Genomic DNA, 21,791 nt, shown 5'->3' with positions numbered 1-21,791 from the left:
GTGGTGGCTACAAGCATGGACGGCTTCAAAAGGGAATTAGATAGGCATATGGAGCAGAGGTCCATCAGTGGCTATTAGCCACAAGGTATAGATAGGGGCTCTGGGGCAAGTGATGCTCTGTCTTCTTGGTGCTTGGGGGGGGCAACAGTGGGAGGGCTTCTGATGTCCTGGCCCCACTGGTGGACCTCCTGATGGCACCTGGTATTTTTGGCCACTGTGTGACAGAGTGTTGGACTAGATGGGCCTTTGGCCTGATCCAACATTGGCGTCTCTTATGTTCTTATGTTCTTCTGTAAATGCAGGTTGAGCTTTATTCTCATATTCAAGAGGTCCACCTGCAAGCCAAAGTGCGTGTGATCTCTGGCCTGCCTGGATCCCCCCCCCCCCCGCCCCAAAAAAATTATCTCTGCCAATTATCCATTTTCTCTGCCAATTATCCACTCTACGGAAAGGTAGACCAGGAAATCTCTCTCATTGCTGAACACACCATCCTCTACACACCACCCAGTCTTCAGAGCAGGCTGAAGAACCATGCCCTGTAGATTCTTTCAGTATTGTCAAGTAAGGGCAGTTTGCAAATAATCAGATTCTGCAGTCCAAAGGAAGTCTATAAGAAACCCAACTTTTCACAGCATTGACGGCACACGTGACGCAAGCTCCTCTGGGCAGGGAGGGGGCCGGGCGGCCTGGCCATTTCTGAAGGCTGCTGTCTCGGTCCTCTGAGAAGTTCGTCAGGCATCAGGAATGAAACGCGTTTGCTGCTTTTGGCAGAGCTCATAAGGAGAGGGAATTTCCTACAGGATATGAGCAAAGGAAAGCCCCCTGCATGCACAAAAGGGGGGGGGGGGGGAAGCTTCCACTGGGGGTTGGTTTCCAGAAGATGGTTGTGGTGAGATAATCGCTAACACCACTGTTTGTCCTGTGGTGTCACCCATGGAAAACTGGATTCTGCTTGAAGACATGGGAGGGGGTTGATGGGAACAGTTTGAAACGTTAATCCTCGGGGGGTGGGGGGGGAGACTGCTATTCATTATGTCCTCAAGCAAAACTGAAAAGTGGTATAAAAGACTCCAGACTGGAAACACCTCTGACATGAACATCAGAGCTCATATACATTTTCTTTTAAAAGTGGGTGCTTGGAGAGAGACCATATATGTCGCTTGACCCATATTTTACTGTCACTTGGTCAGAGTTGGATAAAACAGTAACTTTCTGGGAGTGGTCTCCTGAATCAGCACTCTGAAGTCCACGCAAGATGTTCAGCTATTCTACTGCCATATTAAATCTGAGCCAGAATGTTGTGTAAACTGATTCAAATCATTTCGGGTTCCAGCCATCACACCATCCTCTGAAAGAAGCTGATACAAATGAGGAAAAGATGCCTTGAGCCAATAAGAAAGGTGGAGTACAAATGGTTTGATGAGTAAATTAATTAATAAAGTTATTTGCACTTGAAAAGTACTGAGACTTACTAGCGATTTCAGCTCTCATACTTTTATTCAGCTCAGAACACAACAACTCTAGCAGGCTCGCAGGCCAGTTTATAGGTGCAACAATCCCACACCGCAAACACCCCCCCACACCAGTGATTGGCTATTTACAGTGGCCGAGAGTTCCATAGGCTCTCGGCTGAGAGCCTAGCCCTCCGATAGGTGCCGGCTAGGATCCTCTTGACCCATTGTTGCTGAGAGCGAAGCTCAGCTGCTTCGCATGACCACATGGCGACCTAGCCGCGCACGCGGTCGGAGATGGATACATTATAGCACTGTTGGGTTTGGAGATTGGAAATAAGGCATTTGATAGCCACGAGTCCCAGAACTGCAGTGGCTTTGCTCAGAAAATATATGTTGGCAAATGTCAGGAGCAAAAGGCATAATAGAAGCACTATTGTCTCCGAGAGGCTGTTATCTGCATTACAGACAGTGACGTCCCAGGATATTTGCTTGTCTTTGAAAAAGAAATAACTTTTGCAGTCCAACGGAGGCTGCGCCAAACACCACAGTCCCGCCCCCCCCATCCCATCCAAACAGGATCCTGTCTCCACCTGGAGATGTACAGAGAGCTCAGCCTATTCATCAGTTATGGCATTGACATTTAATTTGTTTTAAATCCTTCTTCAACTTTAATGTGGTTGTAGAATAGTTTCCTGAAATGCATTTATCAAGAGCTGCTGCAATACTTTACTAGCACGTGTATGCCCCCGCCCCACACACCCCCACACACACACCCCACACACACACCATCAACACCCTTGTATGGCAAATGGCAACTTTAGGAGAAGGGGGTATTTAGATCCAGAAGTGGGGGGAGGTAAAATTCCCTTCCTCAGTGCCACTCCCCCAATTTGTCTCCCAAATATATTTTAAAAAATTGCAAGATCTCCATGAGATTGGCCTCATTTGGCCCCAAGTTGCTAGACAACCAGTGGCCTCCAAAGCTGTGACCAGAGAGAGGCTGGTGTGTGTGTGTGTGTGTGTGTGTGTGTGTGTGTACACCCTCTTCCCTGCAAGCCAGGAAACCTCTGGGCTATTTGGCTCTTTCACGATCCTTAAACTATTGCTCATGTCTCATTGTCCAAAACATGAATTCGGAGAAAGGCTTTTGAAAGGCTTTTGGGATGGCTTGCAGAGAAGCAGTTTCTAGTGCTGACTAAATATCTCACGATCTTGTTGAAGTGCTGAAGTCAAGTTACTGTGTGACAGTGATTCAGGTGGGCGGGCATGTTGGTCTGAAGCAACAGAACCAAGTTTGAGTCCAGTGGCACTTTTTAAGACCAACAAAGTTTAATTCTGCGTATTTTGTGGGCATCCACCCGAAAGCTTATGGCCAGAATTAAACTTTGTTGGTCTTAAAAGTGCCTGACTGGGTTCAAACATTGTCCTGTTTGCCAGTGATGCATTAGTGAACTGTGGAGCACTAAAATGCTCCCACGGAATCTGCTGCTCCATCTGGACTTACTCTGTAGAATTTTCTGGCCAGACAAGACCAGCTGGAAATTTGGCAGCCCTGAAACCTAAAGAATACTCTGCAAACACTTAAACCCCCCCCCCAGGAGTTGGGCTGCAGCCAGACGCGTCCTCCAGAGAGGAGAGCCCCCCAGAGACAAAGGGATAGCGCAGCTTTGCCAATCAGCTCTGAGCAGGATGGGAAGCCACAGATGAGGTCATTTGCTAAAAGCGTTGCTGCCGACGTATTCCTGCCTTGTACTGCTTTCACATGGACAGAATAACCTGGATCAGGGCTATTCGGGATTTCAAATCGAAAACAGAAAAGTCTGCTTACACGGAATAGTCTGTGGTGATCTTTTCAGCTGGACTGACAACCCCACACAGAACGAATCACCTCCCGTGGCTCACCAGGCCAGCTCCACAGAGCTCTGGGTAGTGACATTTGGTTGCATTTTGGTCTTTTCCTTGCTTCATGTTCACTTTCTAGATTCGTGAACTCTGCGGAGCTTTCACTGGTGATCTGACTGCCTCTTTTGCAGGCACACCCAAACACGGGCTATTTTTCTGCACGTAACATTTTTTTTCACAGCAAGTTTGAGTGCTATCAGATGTAGATCAGGGTCCCAGAACACCTATAATTTTGGATAACGCCCTAATAGGAACTGTGGGTCATTTGTTGGGGTGGAGGGAAGGTTGTGGCTCAGGGTTAGGGGTCGACTGTGTGCTTAGCATGCAGAAGGCCCCAGGATTAACCCCACCCCACCCCAAATCTCCAGTTAAAAAGATCAGGTTGCAGGCGATGTGAAAGACCTCCGCCTGACACACTTTGAAGAGTTGCAGACAGTCCCAGTCCTCAAGGTTGACTTTGTGAGACCAATAGTCCGAGTTAGTAGAAGGCAATTCCATGTGTTCCACCTCTACATTAAATCTTTACTGCAAGACAGAGTTCCGCAGGGCCTGCAAGACGGAGCTGTTCCGCCAGGCCTTTAATTAGGAGCTGCCCTGGGGCGGGGGGGAACCCTGCTGCCCCTAGAGCCTTAAGCAGCCTGAACCAGCTGCGCAATACTAGATTGTGACTGACCACTTGAAAGGTTTTGAAGCTGAACGCCATCTTGTTAGATTATTATTGTTAATGACATCTGGATTGTATTGGTTAGCACTTTTTAATACTGTATTGTTTTATTGCTTTGTGATTTTATGATTAGTATATTATTTATTGTTGTTTTAAATTTTTGGAGCCACCCTGAGCCGGCTATTACTGGGAGGTCGGGGTATAAGTTTAATAAATACATACATACATACATACATACATACATACATACATACATACATACTGTGTCTGTCTGTTCCTTGGGTTTCTCTTCCAGACTGTGCTTTCTGTCACAGAATCCAGTCAGATCTTTCTTCTAGAAATATAGGCAGACCAACATCAGGATCATGAGACCTTTTCAGGATTTGACCCAACCGACTGAGAAGGTGAATTGCAAAAGAAAGAGGAAATCCAATGATGGAGCCAACAGGCAAGTCAACAGCAGGCCGGAGAAGCATCAAAATAGGCCAAGTCTCCTGTTGTCTGACACAGAGAGTACTTATGCAATGTACCATAAAGAAAGAAGAATGTGAGAAACAACCTCATACGGTCGCCTCCCCCAGTGTTTCTCCCCGCCATGAAGAGAGAAGGTTGGATCCTGGATGAAAAGCCCCACCTACCGTCGGTGCTGCTTGGCATCTCTTACCCCAGAATGCTTTGTTGTGTCCTCTGAGACCAGGGTACAGGCACAACATAGAGCAGAATCTCTCTTGGCAAGGCAAAAGAGGACTGGGTTAAGAGTTTAATGTAACTAAAGGGGCACAGCACTAGGCTCAAGGCAAAACCCCCTGCCAGAGGTCTGGACCCGTGATCAGTGTTCCCTCTAAGCTGAGTTAGTGTGAGCTGGCTCACAGTTTTTTAGCCTCCAGCTCGCTGATTTTTGTCTTAGCTCAGGAAGGATAGCTCCAGAGCAAACTAATTTATGCAGTAGCCAAATAGATTGCCCACAACTTTAATGCCAGTAGCTCACAATGTAGAATTTTTGCTCACAAGACTCCACAGCTTAGAGGGAACATTGCCTGTGATCTGTCAAGGTCACCCCAGAACCAAGCAGCAGTCAGGCCGGTGCCTGTGGGTTATCCAGACCCACCCATCAGCATCTGGGAGGAATCTGCGGCCATCCGATAAGGCCGTTGGGGTCCTCACCAAGAGTGCGTTTCCGTGTTGCAGCCCCTGCCCCGCTTCTCAACCGCTTGACCAAAAAGCTCACAAAAGTGAAAATAAAAGAAGGACCTCCAGCCCCTCCCATGCCCAGATCTGGTCACTTTCCCAAATAACTGCTGAATCCACCCCCATATCCCAGACACCACTAGGTGTCTCCCCCCCACACATTCTCTTATTGGGTCTCTCTCTCTCTCTCTCTCTCTCTCTCCCCGGAAACTCTCCTGCTAAACTCTCCCCGGAAACTCTCCTGCTAAACTCTCCAGTGAAGAGCAGCTTCAGGGCTCTTTTTGTAGCAGGAACTCCTTTGCATATTAGGCCACACACCCCTTAATGTAGCCAATCCTCCAAGAGCTTACAGTAGCCCCTGTAGGAAGAGCTCTGTAAGCTCTTGGAGGACTGGCTACATTAGGGGGTGTGTCGCCTAATATGCAAATGAGTACCTGCTACAAAAAGAGCCCTACACCTCACTCCATTCCTCCCTACCTCATTCAGCCCCCCCCGCCATGCACCACTCCATGCCCCAGTTGACCCACCTTCTCTCCCCCGAACCCCTCCCTCCAGCAGCCTCAACTTTGGCTTCCCCGTCAGCAGCTCTAGCTGGGCAGCGGCCCTTCCAGCCCTTCCTTTGGCCTCCGCCAGCCCATTTGCTCTTCCCATCCATCCCAGACTACCCCCCCCCACTGGGCACCCTGTCTCCAGGGGCTTCCCTTCCACCACCCCCTTCCCCCTCTGCCCCTGAAACTTCCCCTCTGAAGACACTTTCCCTCCTTCTCGCAGCTCCCCACCCAAGTAGTCCCACTTGCCAGTCTTCCCTCTCAGCTGAGTCGGTGTGAGCCAGCTCACAGTTCTCTATCCTCCGGCTCACACGTTTTTGTCTTAGCTCAGAAAGGAGGGCTCCAGAGGAAACTGATTGATGCAGCAGCCAAATGGCTCGCTCACAACTTGAATGCCAGGAGCTCACAGAGTAGGATTTTTGCTCACAGGACTCCACAGCTTAGAGGGAGCATTGCCACTTACTGAGCATCAGATTCCACTGCCAGAAATCCCAGCCCTCCCCCCTCGGGGGTGGCTCCCCCCCCTTCTGTTAAGCGGTCTTGTTCTGACCTCCCTCCCTTTGTTGTTCTGGCGATGCTTCGTGTGGGGAGGTATCAAGTGCCATCAAGTTGCAGCTGACCTATGGCGACCCCTCATGGGGTTTCCAAGGCAAGAGACGTTCAGGGGTGGTTTGCCCTGGCCTGCCTCTGTGTACCAACCCTCGTCTCCCTCGGGGGTCTCCCACCACCCAAGGACTCACCAGGGCTGACCCTGCTTAGCTTCCGAGAGCTGACGAGAGGCCATCCAAGTCAGGCTGGAGAGTGGACATTAGAGGCACAGACAGAGACGTTGCTGTCTATCTTGCTTTTTTGTTTGTCTTCCTTCTTTCCAATCAGAAAGCTTCAGAATGGGAGGTAGTGGTGGCAACTAATGGAGCAATGGAAAACTAGAGGCTGAGGCAGATGCTTGGACAAATAAGAGAAGCCGGGCAAAGAAAAAAATCCCTTCCTATCTGAAGATGCCCATACATTTAATGGGGTGGTTTCTACCCTCCCCCCAGGCAGCGAGATGCAGTTGTCAAGAGTGTTGGCCTAGGGTCTCCGGGAGCCAGGTTCAAATCCTTCCTCTGTCGCTGAAGTTCACTGGGGGACCTCAGGCCACTCGCTGTCTGTCGAGCTCACCCATCGGCACACCAGGTTGTTTTTGTGAGGCCAAAATGTGAGGAAGGGAGAGCAGCGGCTTTGGGTCCCCAAAGAGGAGGGGAGCCATTATAGTGACCTTCCATACTATCTACATGCCCCCCTACCCCCATGATAAGTGTGTGTGTGTGTGTGTGTGTGTGTGTATTGTTACTGCCAATGGCCTGCCTTGTTGTTTGGGGAAATTAGCTATGCAGCAGGGGAGACCAGAGGGGTACACGGATCACACACCAATTGTACATACCAAGGTCCGGTACAGTTGGAAGACTCCAGATTTGAAGAGTAAATTATATAGATTTTATTGAAGATTTTCCCTAATTACAAGCACACTAAACATTCAAAAAGAGCAAGCAATACAGAACTAAGAAAGCAGAGGTGATTGATAGTGAATAGACGGGTCAGTTACGGGGTGATACAACCTGTCCAAATGTGCCGAGGACCATGAAGACAGGCTTGTGACCCAAACAAAAGTTTGGGGGTGAACTGCCAATTGGCATCAGGACAGAGGCACACTCTGAGGCCATGTGCATGGATGGATATCGACATTAGAGGACAATGCTGACTAATGGGGGTTCTTGAGGGGCGTGCCCTAGGTGAAGGCAAAAGATTACCTGGGCCAATGAGGAGTCCCAGGGGGTGCGGCATCATGAGGAGCCAGACCTAGTGGTGACCAATGAGGTTCCAGAGGGGCAGAGTCTGGATTCACAATAGCTCTGATGGGGTTAGCCAAGTGCGGGGTGACTGTACAGGAGCTGGTTGGATGGATTTGAGGGTCACTAATGGGTCTGCCAAAGTAGATTGAATAGGCTCCCAAGTTTACACAAATGGTGGGAGATGGGTTCCCGATTAGCATCAGGAAGGATTGCTAAGCATTTGAATGTATTATTGGTTTATCCCGGTATCCTGAGGGAAGGAGTAGGAAAGACAGTTGTGAAGACAAAGCGATTCTCACATAGACATGTTGTTGTTCAGTCGCACAGTCGATTCCGACTCTTCACGACCCCATGGACCAGATCACGCCAGGCCTTCCGGTCTTCCGCCGTCCTCTGAAGTTTGCTCAATTTCACTCACATAGACATAGGTGAACACAAAAGGGCTGGGTGAAGTTCTGAAGACGGAAGGGCTGATTGCCAGGTGGCCTCTAAATAGCGTTAGAAATGCAGATACTGTACCTGGTGGAACCCATTGTTTTATATGCATACCTTTCGGGTGGGGGGGGGGAGACTGGAGGTTTGCTCTGAGGGCTGCCTTGTTGCCACCTGAAAATGGAGATCCTTTTCCAGAGCTGTGGCTAGTTCCGTGTTGTAGGCTAGGAGTGCCCTCCTTGGCCTGAATGTATGGGTCTCTGGCTCAGGTTAGAAAGTGGGGTGCCCCTGCTGTTGGGGCTACCCATGGGTAAGGCAGCACCTCTGGGCTACAATGTGTGTGTGTGTGTGTGTGTGTACTCTTTACCAAGAAACTGCTACAAAAGCTGGGAGATCATTGGCTAGAAACCAGCAGTATGTGTTGGAATGATGGTGTTGACATCTCTCCCTTGCTACTGCTGCTTCATCAATTCTGCTAGGAACTGTTTTCATTCACGCAGCATAAGTCACATGATCAGACGTGGAAAATAAAACAGGAGGAGTCCAGCGGCGGCATCTTAAAGATGAACGGCATCAATTACTGCGGAAGCTTTTGTGAGCCAAAGCTCACCTGGAGTTTGTCTCTGCCTCACACGGAAGCCTTGGCTGGAATTAACGTTGCTCCTCTTGACCGTGCCACTAGACCCCGGCATGGCTGGGCCGTGGCAGACGAAGGGCTCATCGGAGTAATGCATGTCTCACAGTCACTTTTAAAAAACCTTTTAAAAGCTCTGGATCGCTCAGTATTTCTCCAAGCACTGGGGGTGCGGGGAGAAAGAGCTTCCCTCCTATGCTGTCTTTGCCATAGAAACGGCCATGGGGGGGGGCTGGCTGTTTGCCCCTTCCTCAGGCTGCATGATGTGCCTGGGAATGATGTGTCCAAGGATGCATGCAGCTCAAGGAAGGAGCAAGTAGCACCCCCCCCACACCGCTTGCCATTGGCTCTGGTGAAAACCGTGCAGGAGGGAAGAACTCGTGGGCACTCCATGAAATTGCTCAGCGGTCATGTTAGAACGGAGGAAAGGAAGTCCTTCTTCGCCCAAAGAGTGATTAACACATGGAATTCCCTGCCACAGGAAGTGGTGGCGACTACAAGCATGGACGGCTTCAAAAGGGAATTAGATAAGAATATGGATCAGAGGTCCACCAGGGGCTCTTAGCCACAAGGTATAGATAGGGGCTCTGGGGCAAGTGATGCTCTGTCTTCTTGGTGCTTGGGGGAGTCAACAGTGGGAGGCCTTCTAATGTCCTGGCCCCACTGCTGGACCTACTGATGGCACTGGTATTTCTGGCCACTGTGTGACACAGAGTGTAGGATTGGATGGGCCTTTGGCCTGATCCAGCACTGGCTTCTCTTATGTTCTTGTGTTAAGTGACCCCGTGCTTTACAACGGTTTTTAAAAAGTGAGTCCTGGGAGTTCAGCGTGGCTGTGAGGGGCCGGGGGATCTCTCAGGGGGCTCGTGCCCCCTGTGCCCCGTGGAAAACAGGTACCCTGAGACAGCCAAATCTGGGCTGAAGCCAGGAGACAATGTTGTGTGATGAAGCAGGTGGTTGCTCAGTGTCACACTGCAAGTTCACAGCAGATCAATATGTCAATTTGGTGTCGTGGTTAAGTGCGCGGACTCTGATCAGGGAGAACCGGTTTTGATTCCCTACTCCTCCACTTGTACCTGGCTGGATGACCTGGGGCAAGCCGTAGCTCTGATAAGGAGCTGTCCTTGAAAAAGAGCAGTTTCTGTCAAGAGCTCTCTCAGCCCCACCTACCTCACAGGGTGTCTGTTGTGGGGAGGGGAAGGGAAAGGAGATTGTAAGCCGCTCTGAGACTCCTTTGGGTAGTGAAGGGCGGGGCATAAATCCAATTCTTCTTCTTCTTCTTCTTCTTCTTCTTCTTCTTCTTCTTCTTCTTCTTCTTCTTCTTCTTCTTCTTCTTCAAGGTCTTTGGGTGCGAAGGTCAGCACTTCTGAGACTACACGTTCTTGTTGCTATAGTCTTCTCTCCTTGAGGCAGATTGGTTACCCTGGAGGAAGGAATTTCTTTTTATCCGTCTGTGTCATGCACAGTGAACTTCAGAATGATTAGCTTTCTTTCCTTTAATTCTAAGATGGGTCAGGTTGTTCTAAATCCCACTTGTAAACTAAGCCAAAAAGCTCCTCTTCTCTGGTTGTCAGAAAATCTGACATGTGGAATTTCCTTTGTGTCTGACACACTCAGTGGTCATGTAGAAGTAAAACCTGGGTTAAGTAGGTAAGAATTAAAATTGCTGGAAGCTTCATTCCTTTCCTTAGCTAAGAGTAGCGAGTATTCTCTCTCTGCTCGGTATTCTCTCCCCTGTCATTCACAGGAGCTGTGTTCAAATTACCTTCCCACATATTACTCCTTTTGACTACCAATTAATGTTGCAGACCGAGGGCTGTGGCTTCCTTGACTGAGTGAACCCATATCATGTTGGGACTCCCTTTAGGAACAGAACATTTTAAACAATTTTGGTCTCTTCATCATCAACCTTAAAGTTGTGTATTTCCTCCGTAGTCATTACTGAGCTGTAATCCTGTTTTGGCACTTTTAGATTCCAGAGTATTTTCAGACTCTGGCTGTATTGAGATGCGGAAGGGCTTTTACACTGGCCATCTGAATGCCTTTTCCTTCAGTAGTTATGACAGGAAGGTACTTTGGTATATTTTTCTCTGTGGATTAGAGAAAATTGATACTGTTGACCATGTTCTTCTTGAATACCCTTGGTTTTTAGAAGTAATAAATGGGCTGATACTTCCTTTGATAGTAAAGAATTTTGTTTCCACAGAGGGCAGTGTTTCACAGTTGCTAAGTGACAAAGAACAACAAATGACTTTGCTGGAGGTGGTGGCGGCTACAAGCATGGACGGCTTCAAGGGGGAATGAGATAAACATCTGGAGCAAAGGTCCATCGGTGGCTCTTAGCCACAAGGTACAGATAGGAACTCTCGTCTGGGGCAAGGGATGCTCTGTATTCTTGGTGCTTGGGCTGGGGGGGCAACAGTGGGAGGGCTTCTGGTGTCCTGGCCCCACTGCTGGACCTCCTGATGGCCCCTGGTATTTTTGGCCACTGTGTGACACAGAGAGTGTTGGACTGGATGGGCCACTGGCCTGATCCGACACTGGCTTCTCCTTTGTTCTTATGTAGATCGAGCCTTTCCACTCTGTAAGCCATTGTTTTGTTTTCTGTATTTGTTGGCATATTCTTGTTAAGATTTTGGTGGGCTCCATTTCTGAGGCTTGAAATAGCAATGTTGATATCCCGTTTATTCCTGGTGATTTATTCGTGGTGATTTTTCCAATTGCTTTGGGTGCAGCTTTGACTTCACCTTCTAAAATTGCAGATTCTTTTTTTTAAACATAGTTCTTGGAAGGAATCTGTCATCATTTTGTCTCTTCTGGATTTATAAGCAGCCAAAAAAAGAGGGGGGGAGCCAGTGTACAATGCAGGAAACAAAAAAGGACACCACTGGCAAAAAATATATAATAAATAAGATATACGGTATTTATATGTTGCAACCAACCAGAGGAGCATTTTTCCATACAACAGGGTTAGAGTTATGAGATTATCAATGAAATGCATGTTATCTCTCCTTATATATAATTGAGTAAGAACATTCTATATGAACATTCTAAATTTGGTCCCTTTAGTGTATGGACGCTTGAACTGTCAGTCAGAAGACGCTGGCTGGGTTGACTGGCTGCTTTGTGTAGTCCTGCCCACGTCAGCCCCCGCCAGTTCAGTCTGCTCAGTCTGCTCTGGGCCTCTGACAGGAGAGGACCATCTGCAGACTGAGCGCAGGGACGGGGCTTCTACGGCTGGGCCGCTTAAGCCCACTCTTCTCTGATTGGGCCAGCGCTTCAGGGTCTTTTGCATATGGAATCTGATTGGACTTTCCCCCATTCCACCCCTCATACTCCCCCCCCCCCAGCAAGGCAGTTGGAATGTCTGGTGGTGTGTAGGTCCCAGGATCATGTTTTAAGAGCTGCCTGGGGGATTATGGACCATTCACACACTTTCAACCTTAACATACCTCATAGGGGGAGAGGAGAATGATGACAGCTGCTTTCCCTAGTCAGAGGCTGGGGGGGGGGAAGTAAACTTGAAGACAGACAGGCAGATAAAGGTTAGGCTGATGGTTGCCTGGAAAGGACATAGGGTTGCCAACTCCAGGTTGGAAACTTCCAGGATAGTTTAGGAATGAAGCCTGCTGAGGGTGGGGTCTGAGGAGGAGGAGGAGGAAGAGAAAGAGGAGGACCTCAGACAGATACAATGCCATACTCCCCACCCTCCAAACAAGCTGTTGCCAGTCTCCAGGTGACAGCTGGAGAGCTCTTAAAGCTCTGGTGCTAATTCAAAGTGCTGCAATTTGTCGACAGAGTAGTGTTTTGGCAAATCTTTAGGAATTGTTTGGTGCATTTACGATGAGGCACCCACCCAGAGCCTCTGGCATTTTCTCACTCTGCTGGCATCAAAACCAATTTAAGGCAAAATAAGAGGCTACTGAGAGGGGAGGAGATAAAGTTGCCAGCTTTAGGTATGGAAAATCCTGGAGATTTGAGGAGTGGAGGCCGGAGAGGGGGACCTCAGACAGGTTACAGTGCCATAGACTCCACCCTCCAACCCAGCTATTTGCTCCTGGGGAACTATTGTTGCCAATCTTGGCCCAGCACCCATCAAACCATTCTCTTCAACCCCCTGCTGTGCAGCTGACTTTCCCCTAGGGTTGCCAATCTCCAGGTGGGACCTGGAGATCTCCCACTGCTACAATTGATCTCCAGATGACAGAGATCAGTTTCCCCTGGAGAAAATGGCTGCTTTGGAGGGTAGACCCTATGACATTATACCTGCTGAGTCCTTCCGCCCCCCCAATGCTGCCCTCTACAGAATCCACCCCCCAAAACTCCAGGTATTTCCCTCCTTATAGCTGGCAACCCTACTTTCCCCTCAGTGCCTGTTGGTAGGCAACTAAGTTTGGTCCAGTCACCTACTTTGCCCTTTGGGAGAAAACATATTGGGGCCAATCCTGATAGGGTTGCCAACTCCCGATGGGAAATTCCTGGAGATTTGAGGGATGGAGCCTGAAGAGGGTGAGGTTTGAGGAGGGGTGGGACCTCAGACAGGTACAATGCCATAGACTCCACCCTCCAAACCACTCAGTCCCTCATGGGGAACCATTGTTGCCAATCTCCAGGTGAGGGCTGGAGACCACTCAAAATTACAATTGCTCTGCAGAAGGGAGGGCGGAAGTCAGCTGAAGTCAAAGGGGCAGATAATGGTAGGTTGATGGTTAGCTGCGAAGGAGATGGGGTTGCCAACTCCAGGCTGGCAAATTCCTGGGGATTTGAGGGGTGGAGCCTGGAGAGGGTGGGGTTTGCGGAGGGGTGGGACCTCAGACAGGTAGAATGCCATAGACGCCACTCTCCAAACCAGCCATTTCGTCCTGGGTAACAATTGTTGCCAATTTCCAGGTGAGGGCTACAGATCACTCAAAATTACAACTGCTCTTCAGGGAGCAGAGATCAGTTCCTCTGGAGAAAACAGTGGACTCTGCCATTATACCCTGCTGAGGTCACCACAGCAAAATGACACTGTTTGCCCAAAGCCAGAGCACTCCCCCAGAGCCTCTTTCTAGATCTCATTGTATTTATTTCCACAACGGGCTTTACTGCTAGTATGATATAAATCAATAGGCCAAAGTGCAATAATAAATCATAATAGAAACAAGTTACAGTCTTTCCATGTGTCTATTCCAGCATAGAAGCAATATCAAAGTCCAAATTGGAGTGCAATTCATCAAATTTTCTGAGCCATAAAAAGCCGACGCATAATCCGGATGCCTGTTGCCGCGTTTCGAATGATTCTTATTCAAGCATGGCTGTAATGGGACCCAGTCTCAAAAGCTGGCATACACTAAGCCAGAATGGTCAGTCAAGGACCCTTACTGGAGGCCTGGAGGATATTCAGAGAGGTAGTTGAATAAAGCCTACCTCTGCCTCCCAACTGCTCGTATTCCTTGGGAGGTGTCCCATCCAAGTACTTGCCAGAGTCGACCCTGCTTAGCTTCCAAGATCTTAGCTTCCATGATCGGGCTTGCCTAGACTATCCAGGTCAGGGCGGAAGCATAATTTTTGAGGCCAATAAGGTGTCATAAGGACCAGTTCACTCTTAGGCATGTCACCAACTGAATGATCAATGGGATGCGTTTCATCAGTAGATATGTGTGGGTGAGACTTTGTGGCCACTTGCACTCTTAGGGAATCAGCCTGCATGTATTTGGTCCAGGAGAAGAAACCCGCCTCTTCTTAGATGTCCTACGATACAAGAAGACAGGTGCTTAGTTCTCCAAAATGTGCAAGGATCAATCTGAAGACCTAGAGTGCAATCTCCACTTAGTATGATCCATTTTCTCCTATTGAGCCAGTCCACTGCAATGTTTGATGTTTCTGCCATGTGCACGGCCTTGATTGACCACAGACTCTGACAACTGGTGTAGTGTTTCACTGATACATTGTCTGTATGGATAAGAACATCCTTTTTCTCCAGGCAAGGCAAAAAGTCCCAGCTGGATCACATGACATTATAGACCAGGGGTGTTGAACTCATTTGTTATGAGGGCTGGATCTGACATAAATGAGACTTTGTTGGGCCGGGCCATGTGTGTCATAAAATGTAATGCCAGGTAGTGGAGATATAAACTTTATAAAGGACACAAACACAAAGATTTTTTAAACTTAAAATAAAAACATGCTTAAAGCATTAGCACTCTTGCAATATTTTGTTTATTTAACAGTGTCTGATAACTGACACCTCTTGCTCTGAATTACTGCATCAAAATGTTTGTGCTGTTAAAATCTGGAGTATGCTGTTCAAGTGTGTATCTGTAAGCTGCAAACCTACCTTTGATTTATTAACATTCACTACAGAATTCTCAGAATTCTGAGCCTAGGGCCCAGGGGAAAACATGAAATGGCTGGGCATTGCGAGCTTTTGTATATAAGTTGCTTCATGTGCTGATCAAGAACATGAGAAGGCACCATGACACAGACTGAGGACTATGTGTGTGTCTACAAAACTATAGTCTTCCTCAGTGGTCAGTATCAGCCTACTATCTGGGAAGTCTAAGTTCAAAATCCCCAAAGGAAATGTGCTGGGTGAACTTGGTCTGGACACACACTCTCAGCATAATCCACCTCACTGGCTTGTTGTTATTCCTCATCTAAATAATTCACATCGCTTTCCTACTGAACAAGATTGGATCATGAGGGCATGGATACAATGATAAAAGAGGAGGTAACCCAGTTGCACCAAGGAGAGACACAACATAACAAGCCCAATAAAACACACATGCTGTAGCAGGGCACACAAAAGCTCATACCTTGGATAAAAATTTGTAGGTCTTAAAGGTGCTTTGTATTTCTCCCACATGATTGAGGCAGCCAAGCAAAGAAAGCTCTCCCTCCTTCCTTCCCTCCCTCCCTCCCTTTGTAGAGGAGCCTCAGCCAATGGAAGGGAAGAAAGGCTTGCCTTTCTCTCCTGTGTGATTGAGGCAACCTGGCCAGGAAGCAAGCTCTCTCATTACCTCCTTCCCATTCCAGGAGCCTCAGCCAGTGCAGGGAACAGAAGCTTGCCTATCTATTTCTCCTGAGTGATTGAGAGAGTCTGGCAAAACAAGCTACCATGACACAACAGCAACAGAACTGGAAGAAGAAACAGGAGACAGCCAATCCCAGTGTGGCCTGATGGAAGCCTTCCGGGGGCTTGATCCGTCCCCTGGGCTGCATGTTTGACACCCCTGTTCTAGACAGCTGCTGCTCACCCTTTAGTCCACTGTTTCCTACAGTCCCTGAATTACTGCCCCTTTCGAGTGGGCTCCCCAGCCAGTCAGCCTGGCATCCCTTGGATAATTCTGTAGGGAGGACTAAACTAATGTCTCTTGCAGGTCCTCCAGTCTTGCTTGTGAGCTGCACTGCATGGTTCCTTGGTGTCCACATCCCTTTCTTCCATGCTAGTGAAGAAGGGAGATGGAAAACTTTGGGTGAGGGAAAGTTGTCTCCAGTGGGGCCGATCTTCCACAGCTTTCAGGCACCAGCTCTGAGCCTCTCAGCCCCTTCCTACCCAATATGGGACGGAAGGGCCCCCCAAAAAAGTCTGTTGAAAAACTAGAGTGGTTTTGGTCTGGTTAGAATGAACCTCATGACCTACTATCTGTCAGCCAGATTCACGTGGGTCGCCATGGTCTGAAGCAACAGAACAAAGTTTGAGTCCAGTGGGACACCTTTGAGAACAGCAAGGTTTAATTCTAGGCATAAGCTTTCATTCGTCTTAAAGGTGCCACTGGACTCAAACTCTGTTCTGTTTTTTAGCCAGTGAGAGCTGAGATGGAGTTCGTCAAGGGAAGCCCGTCCCTTTGGGGCTGTCAAACCTTTTGACCCTGCCCGTGACCATGGAATGTGCCACCGGATAATCTTTTTAAAATGTTTCTAATTTAATGTAGAAAATTATAATTAAGACTTTGATGAAATGTAATACATTATCAGCTAGTTCTAAGACAGCTCATGAAGAATCCCAGGCCTGTAATTTGGCTCTGGTACTAAAATATACGCTCATCGTTTTTGGATTAAGTTTTCTGATTCTTGGTGAAATAACATTTCTTTTTTGGCAACTGACCAAAATGACTTTGTTAAAGTCATTTTGTGAACTCCCCAAATATAAGCTCATCTTTTGGGGGATTAAGTTTTCTGATTCTTGGTGGGGGAAAAACATTTCTTTTTGGCAACTGACCAAAATGACTTTGTTGAAGTCAATTTGTGAAATCCCCAAATATAAGCTGAATACTTGAATTTACTTTCCAAATGGAATGAAAAACAGTCTCATCATAACAGAGGTATAAACATCGTTTTCTGTTAACAATAAAATAGCTGACTTGTTGTTCAAGACTCATGAATCACAATAAAACAAGCAGAAAGCAAACATGGATGTGTCAGATTTCTTTTTCCAGTTTCTTTTAAAAAGCGACCTAGTTTTCTAATGCAGAGTAATTGTTTTCCCTTGCCCAGATCATGTAATTGCTGGAAAATGACCTGTTATGTTCAGCCTCTTCTCCTGCATCCTTGTGAACCTTTTATTGGCCACTGACTATCCAAAATGAGGGAAAATGGGGTCCTGAGAAGTAACATGATTTGTATTTAGCTAAGAATGAACTCCCACTCCGTCATGCCTGATGGAGTCCCGATATCATTCTTCAGCTCACACACTAGCATGAGTCACCTCTGTTTTGTGAGATCGGACTGGCCCTTCCTCAGCAGCACCAGCGTCCTTCAGTAACATTCCAGTGAGTGGGAGATCACCCCTCACAACTAAATTACTGCCTTGGTAAAAGAGCCCTTTCTGTCCTGAGGTTTAAGTGATACGAGCTGTTGTTTTAGAAGACATATGTGATAATACCCCATATACTGTCCAGTTTTCCCTGTGGATGCATCTAGTCCTGGAGAAGAAATCCAGATTCAGGATCTTATCCACTTTTAACACCCTGTTGAGCTTTCACACTATCAGCAAGGAATTTGACCCACAGATGCTGATCGGCAAAGAAAATTGGTCCAGTCTTCATCAGTTTGATATTTTGTTGACTAAGAAATTAATAACTCAATCAGCAGTCAAAATCCCATGCTTCTTTTATTAAATACCATGTTGATTATTTTTATGTTTGTTGTGATGGCAGCAAAATCATTACTTGCATCTGGTGTAGTTTTTATGTTCGTTGTGATGGCAGCAAAATCATTCCTTGCATCATTCTGGTGTAGTGGTTAAGTGTGTGGACTCTAATCTGGGAGAACCGTGTTTGATTCCCCACTCCTCCTCCACTTGCACCTGCTGGATGACCTTGGGCAAGCCATAGCTCTGACAAGAGCTCTTCTTGAAAAAGAGCCGTTTCTGTCAAGAACTCTTTCAGCCCCGCCTACCTCACAGGGTGTGTGTTGTGGGGAGGGGAAGGGAAAGGTGTTTGTAAACCGCTCTGAGACTCCCTTGGGTAGTGAATGGCAGAGTATAAATCCAATCTCTTCTTCTTCTTCCGATGCATCTGTATTTATTTCTCCTGTTTGCTCCTGTGGTGTCCTCTTATTTGGGGAGGACTGCTTTTCACTTTAAAATTATATTTGGTGTTCACAAACAGGGTAGTTTCTGCTGCCACCAGGAATGTAAACAAATTCCAAATCTTCTCTCATTAGCTATTGTTGGTAATGTGACCCAGGGTCTGGGCTTTCAAAGGTCTATGTGGTCCCGAGGAAGGTTTGAACTGAATTCTGAATTAAACTCAAACGAAATATGATTTATTGAATTTTGGAACAAAAATGAGTTGCTGGTTAATTGTAACTGTTATGGGGAAGAGAAACTGGTAAAAGAAACTGACAGGGTATCACACCCAGTCTTTTGATCATAAGATCCCTCTCTGACAGGAATCAGTCTTTCACTCGATAGCCACACTGGCAAAGCTCTTTGTATTTTTGACTTTCTTTCAGATCTTTAGAGTTTGACTTTTGAAGACATATATACTGCACTCTAAACTCTTTAATTTTCCACACAGACTCTGTCAGCTCACTCACTGACTCTGACTCCAACTCAAAACTCCAACTGAGAATACCCTATATACCCAAAACTCCAACTTAGAATACCCTATATCCTAACTGACTTTTCATAACTCTCTCATAACTGACTTCAAGACACACACAGAGATTCATTTCAAAACTCCTCCCACACTCTCTCATCCTCCAATCACACCACACTTGTCTCCTTCAATCACATCTACTCTGCTATCACTGCACTCCAACCAAACCTTTAAAGAGATACACACACTCTTAAAACAAGGAATCATTACAGCTCATTTATTTGTTATGGTCAATGACTCCTAATCAGATTGATAAATCAGGCAGCCATGTAGGTAGCTAGGGAGGTCCTTGCAATAATGGTGCGAATGTGACCTCCAGAAGGCTTCTGGGGCAACTGGGGATTCTTCCTGCTTTTCTACTGCTTTCCATAACCACCACCCCCCACCCCAAAAGCACACGTATTCATCATGCCCACATTAGAGGATGGTTAGATACAGATTGCTGTTTTACTGTGCAATTCTCCCAGTGTTCTTCTTGATAGGATGAAACACTGGAGTGAAAGAGCTTGGGTCAGGCAGCTCTAGAAGAAAGAACAGCATTCCGCTCTCAGATATACATGGTCTGTCTAAGGCTCAGCTGTGGTGAGGTTCAATGTGGGTTCAATGTGACCAAGTGCAAAGTGATGCACATTGGAGCCAAAAATCCAAACTATAAATATATGTTGATGGGGTCCGAACTAGCAGAGACTGACCAAGAGAGAGATCTTGGAGTTGTAGTTGATAACTCAAAGAAAATGTCAAGACAGTGTGCAACTGCAATTAAAGAGCCCAACACTATGCTGGTGATTAGTAGGAAGGGAACTGAAAACAAATCAGCCAGTACCATAATGCCCTTGTATGGTGTGACCTCATTTGGAGTACTGTGTACTAGAATGATAAAATGGTTGGAACACTTTCCCTATGAATGTCAGCTACGCTGCCATGGGGGTTGGGGAGCTCAGTCTGTGTCTGGTTAATTGCTACTGCATTCCTTTCTGTGCTTGTTCTGCTTTGCGCCGAAATGCTTATCTATACAGATGTGCAGGAGGGAGTTGTATTGTCTGGGTTTCTCATAGGTGCCGTGGGAGAGTGTTGGTTCTCAGCTTTAGCTACCTAACGGTCTCCAAGCTTTATCCCGCATGCGGGGGGGTGCCTAATTGGCCAGTGCCATGAGGGGGTGCATACGAATACCCTATATCCTATTACGCCCATGGGGCTGCGCCACTCTTAACAGTGCTTATGTTACTGCATCTATAGCTCTGCAATAAAAGTATTACCATTCCTGAATGCGTGTACTTCGTTGTTGGCTGCGGGTTCTGACAATGAAGAAAGGGCTCTTTAGCTTGGCGCTCTTTAGCTTGGAGAAACGATGGCTGAGGGGTTATAAGATTATGCATGGGGTAGAGCAGGTGGAGAAAGAAGTACTTTTCTCCCTTTCTCACAATACAAGAAGTCGTGAGCACTCAATGAAATTGCTGAGCAGTCGGGTTAGAATGGATAAAAGGAAGTGCTTCTTCACCCAAAGAGTGATTAACACATGGAATTCGCTGCCACAGGAGGTGGTGGCAGCTACAAGCATGGACAGCTTCAAGAGGGAATTAGGTAAGCATATGGAGCAGAAGTCCATCAGTGGCTATTAGCTACAAGGTATAGATAGGGACTCTGGGGCAAGTGATGCTCTGTCATCTTGGTGCTTGGGGGGGGGCAACAGTGGGAGGGCTTCTAATGTCCTGGCCCCACTGCTGGACTTCCTGATGGCAGCTGGTGTTTTTGGCCACTGTGTGACAGAGTGTTAGACTGGACGGGCCATTGACCTGATCCAACATTGGCTTCTCTTATGTTCTCATGTTCTTCAAAAGATTCTTCTTCGAATGGATCTGTCATCCTTTCATCTATTGTATATAGTTATTCAGTGTATTGTTCCCATCTTTTCTTTATTTTGTCCTGTTCAGCTAATGTATTTCCACATTGGTCTTTCAGCACACCTATCTGTGCTTTAATTTTCTCCTTTGATCTTTTGGATCTTGTGGAACAGATCTCTTGTTCTTCTTTTTTGTTGTCCTCATCTATTTCTTTACACTGCTAATTATAGTAGTTCTCTTTGCCTCTATATACAAGTTGCTGGAACTCTACATTTAGGTTTTTGATTCTGTTTCTGTCACATGTTACTCTTCTTCTTGTCTGTCTTTAGGAATTTTAAGAGTTCCATCTGTCATCAATTGAGGCTTTTCATTTCTTTGGGCTACAGGAAAAGTCTTTGCACATTCTTCCTTGATAATATCTCTGTTTCCACCAAGCAATGAGGGACTCTTGTATCATACCTTTTATTGTGTAGTGGGTTGACCGTGTGGCTAGGCCCACTCAGCTCCCATAACATGGTGCACGCTTGACTCTTACACAACTAAGACAAAGACAAATGGCCAGGAGGCCAACTATATACATATCCAGGGGACACCCCTGGATCCCATTGGGGGGTTTGCATTTCCTTCCCTGTTCCTATTGGCTCCTTGTTGGAGAGACCCGGAGCCCAGTCCCATTGTTCACCCAGGGTCAAGCCCTGGGTAGTCGCTGGCCCCTGGAGGCGGCCAGTGGACACAACATCCCTCCCCCCGTGGTTCGCCCCCCCATGTCACGTAGTCCTTAAGGTACGCCGGGGGCCGCCGCACTCTTGTGGATCGTCTGGGGCTCGGAATGGGGACCTCGGGGGGCCCGTTCCCCATGCTGGGGGCTGCCTGGGGTGCCGGGGCCTCCAGATCCGGAGCGCCGGGTGTTCAAGTCTACTCTTTCCAAGGGCAGATCTTGTACCAGCACATCTGGGGGGCCCCGCACTGGGCCGACTTCGTGTTCCCGCTCTTCTATGTCCGGATGTTCTGGAAGCAGGCGCCAACGAAGCTGGTCGATGTGTCGCCGCAGGATTTGCCCGTCCTCTGTTGACACCTCCCCTTCCGAAATTCCTTGCGAAGACAGGGTCCTCAGGAAAGAAGCCACGGGGTGCTTTTCTCCGTTCTGGATCGTTCCTTGTCTCTGGAGCCCTGTCGGGGTGTAGCCGGTCCAGCAGAGTGGTTGACCTTCG

The sequence above is a fragment of the Gekko japonicus genome, unplaced genomic scaffold (assembly GCF_001447785.1).
Source record: "Gekko japonicus isolate JY-2015 unplaced genomic scaffold, Gekko_japonicus_V1.1 scaffold623, whole genome shotgun sequence".
NCBI lineage: Eukaryota > Metazoa > Chordata > Lepidosauria > Squamata > Gekkonidae > Gekko > Gekko japonicus.
This window is presented reverse-complemented; position numbering follows the sequence as displayed.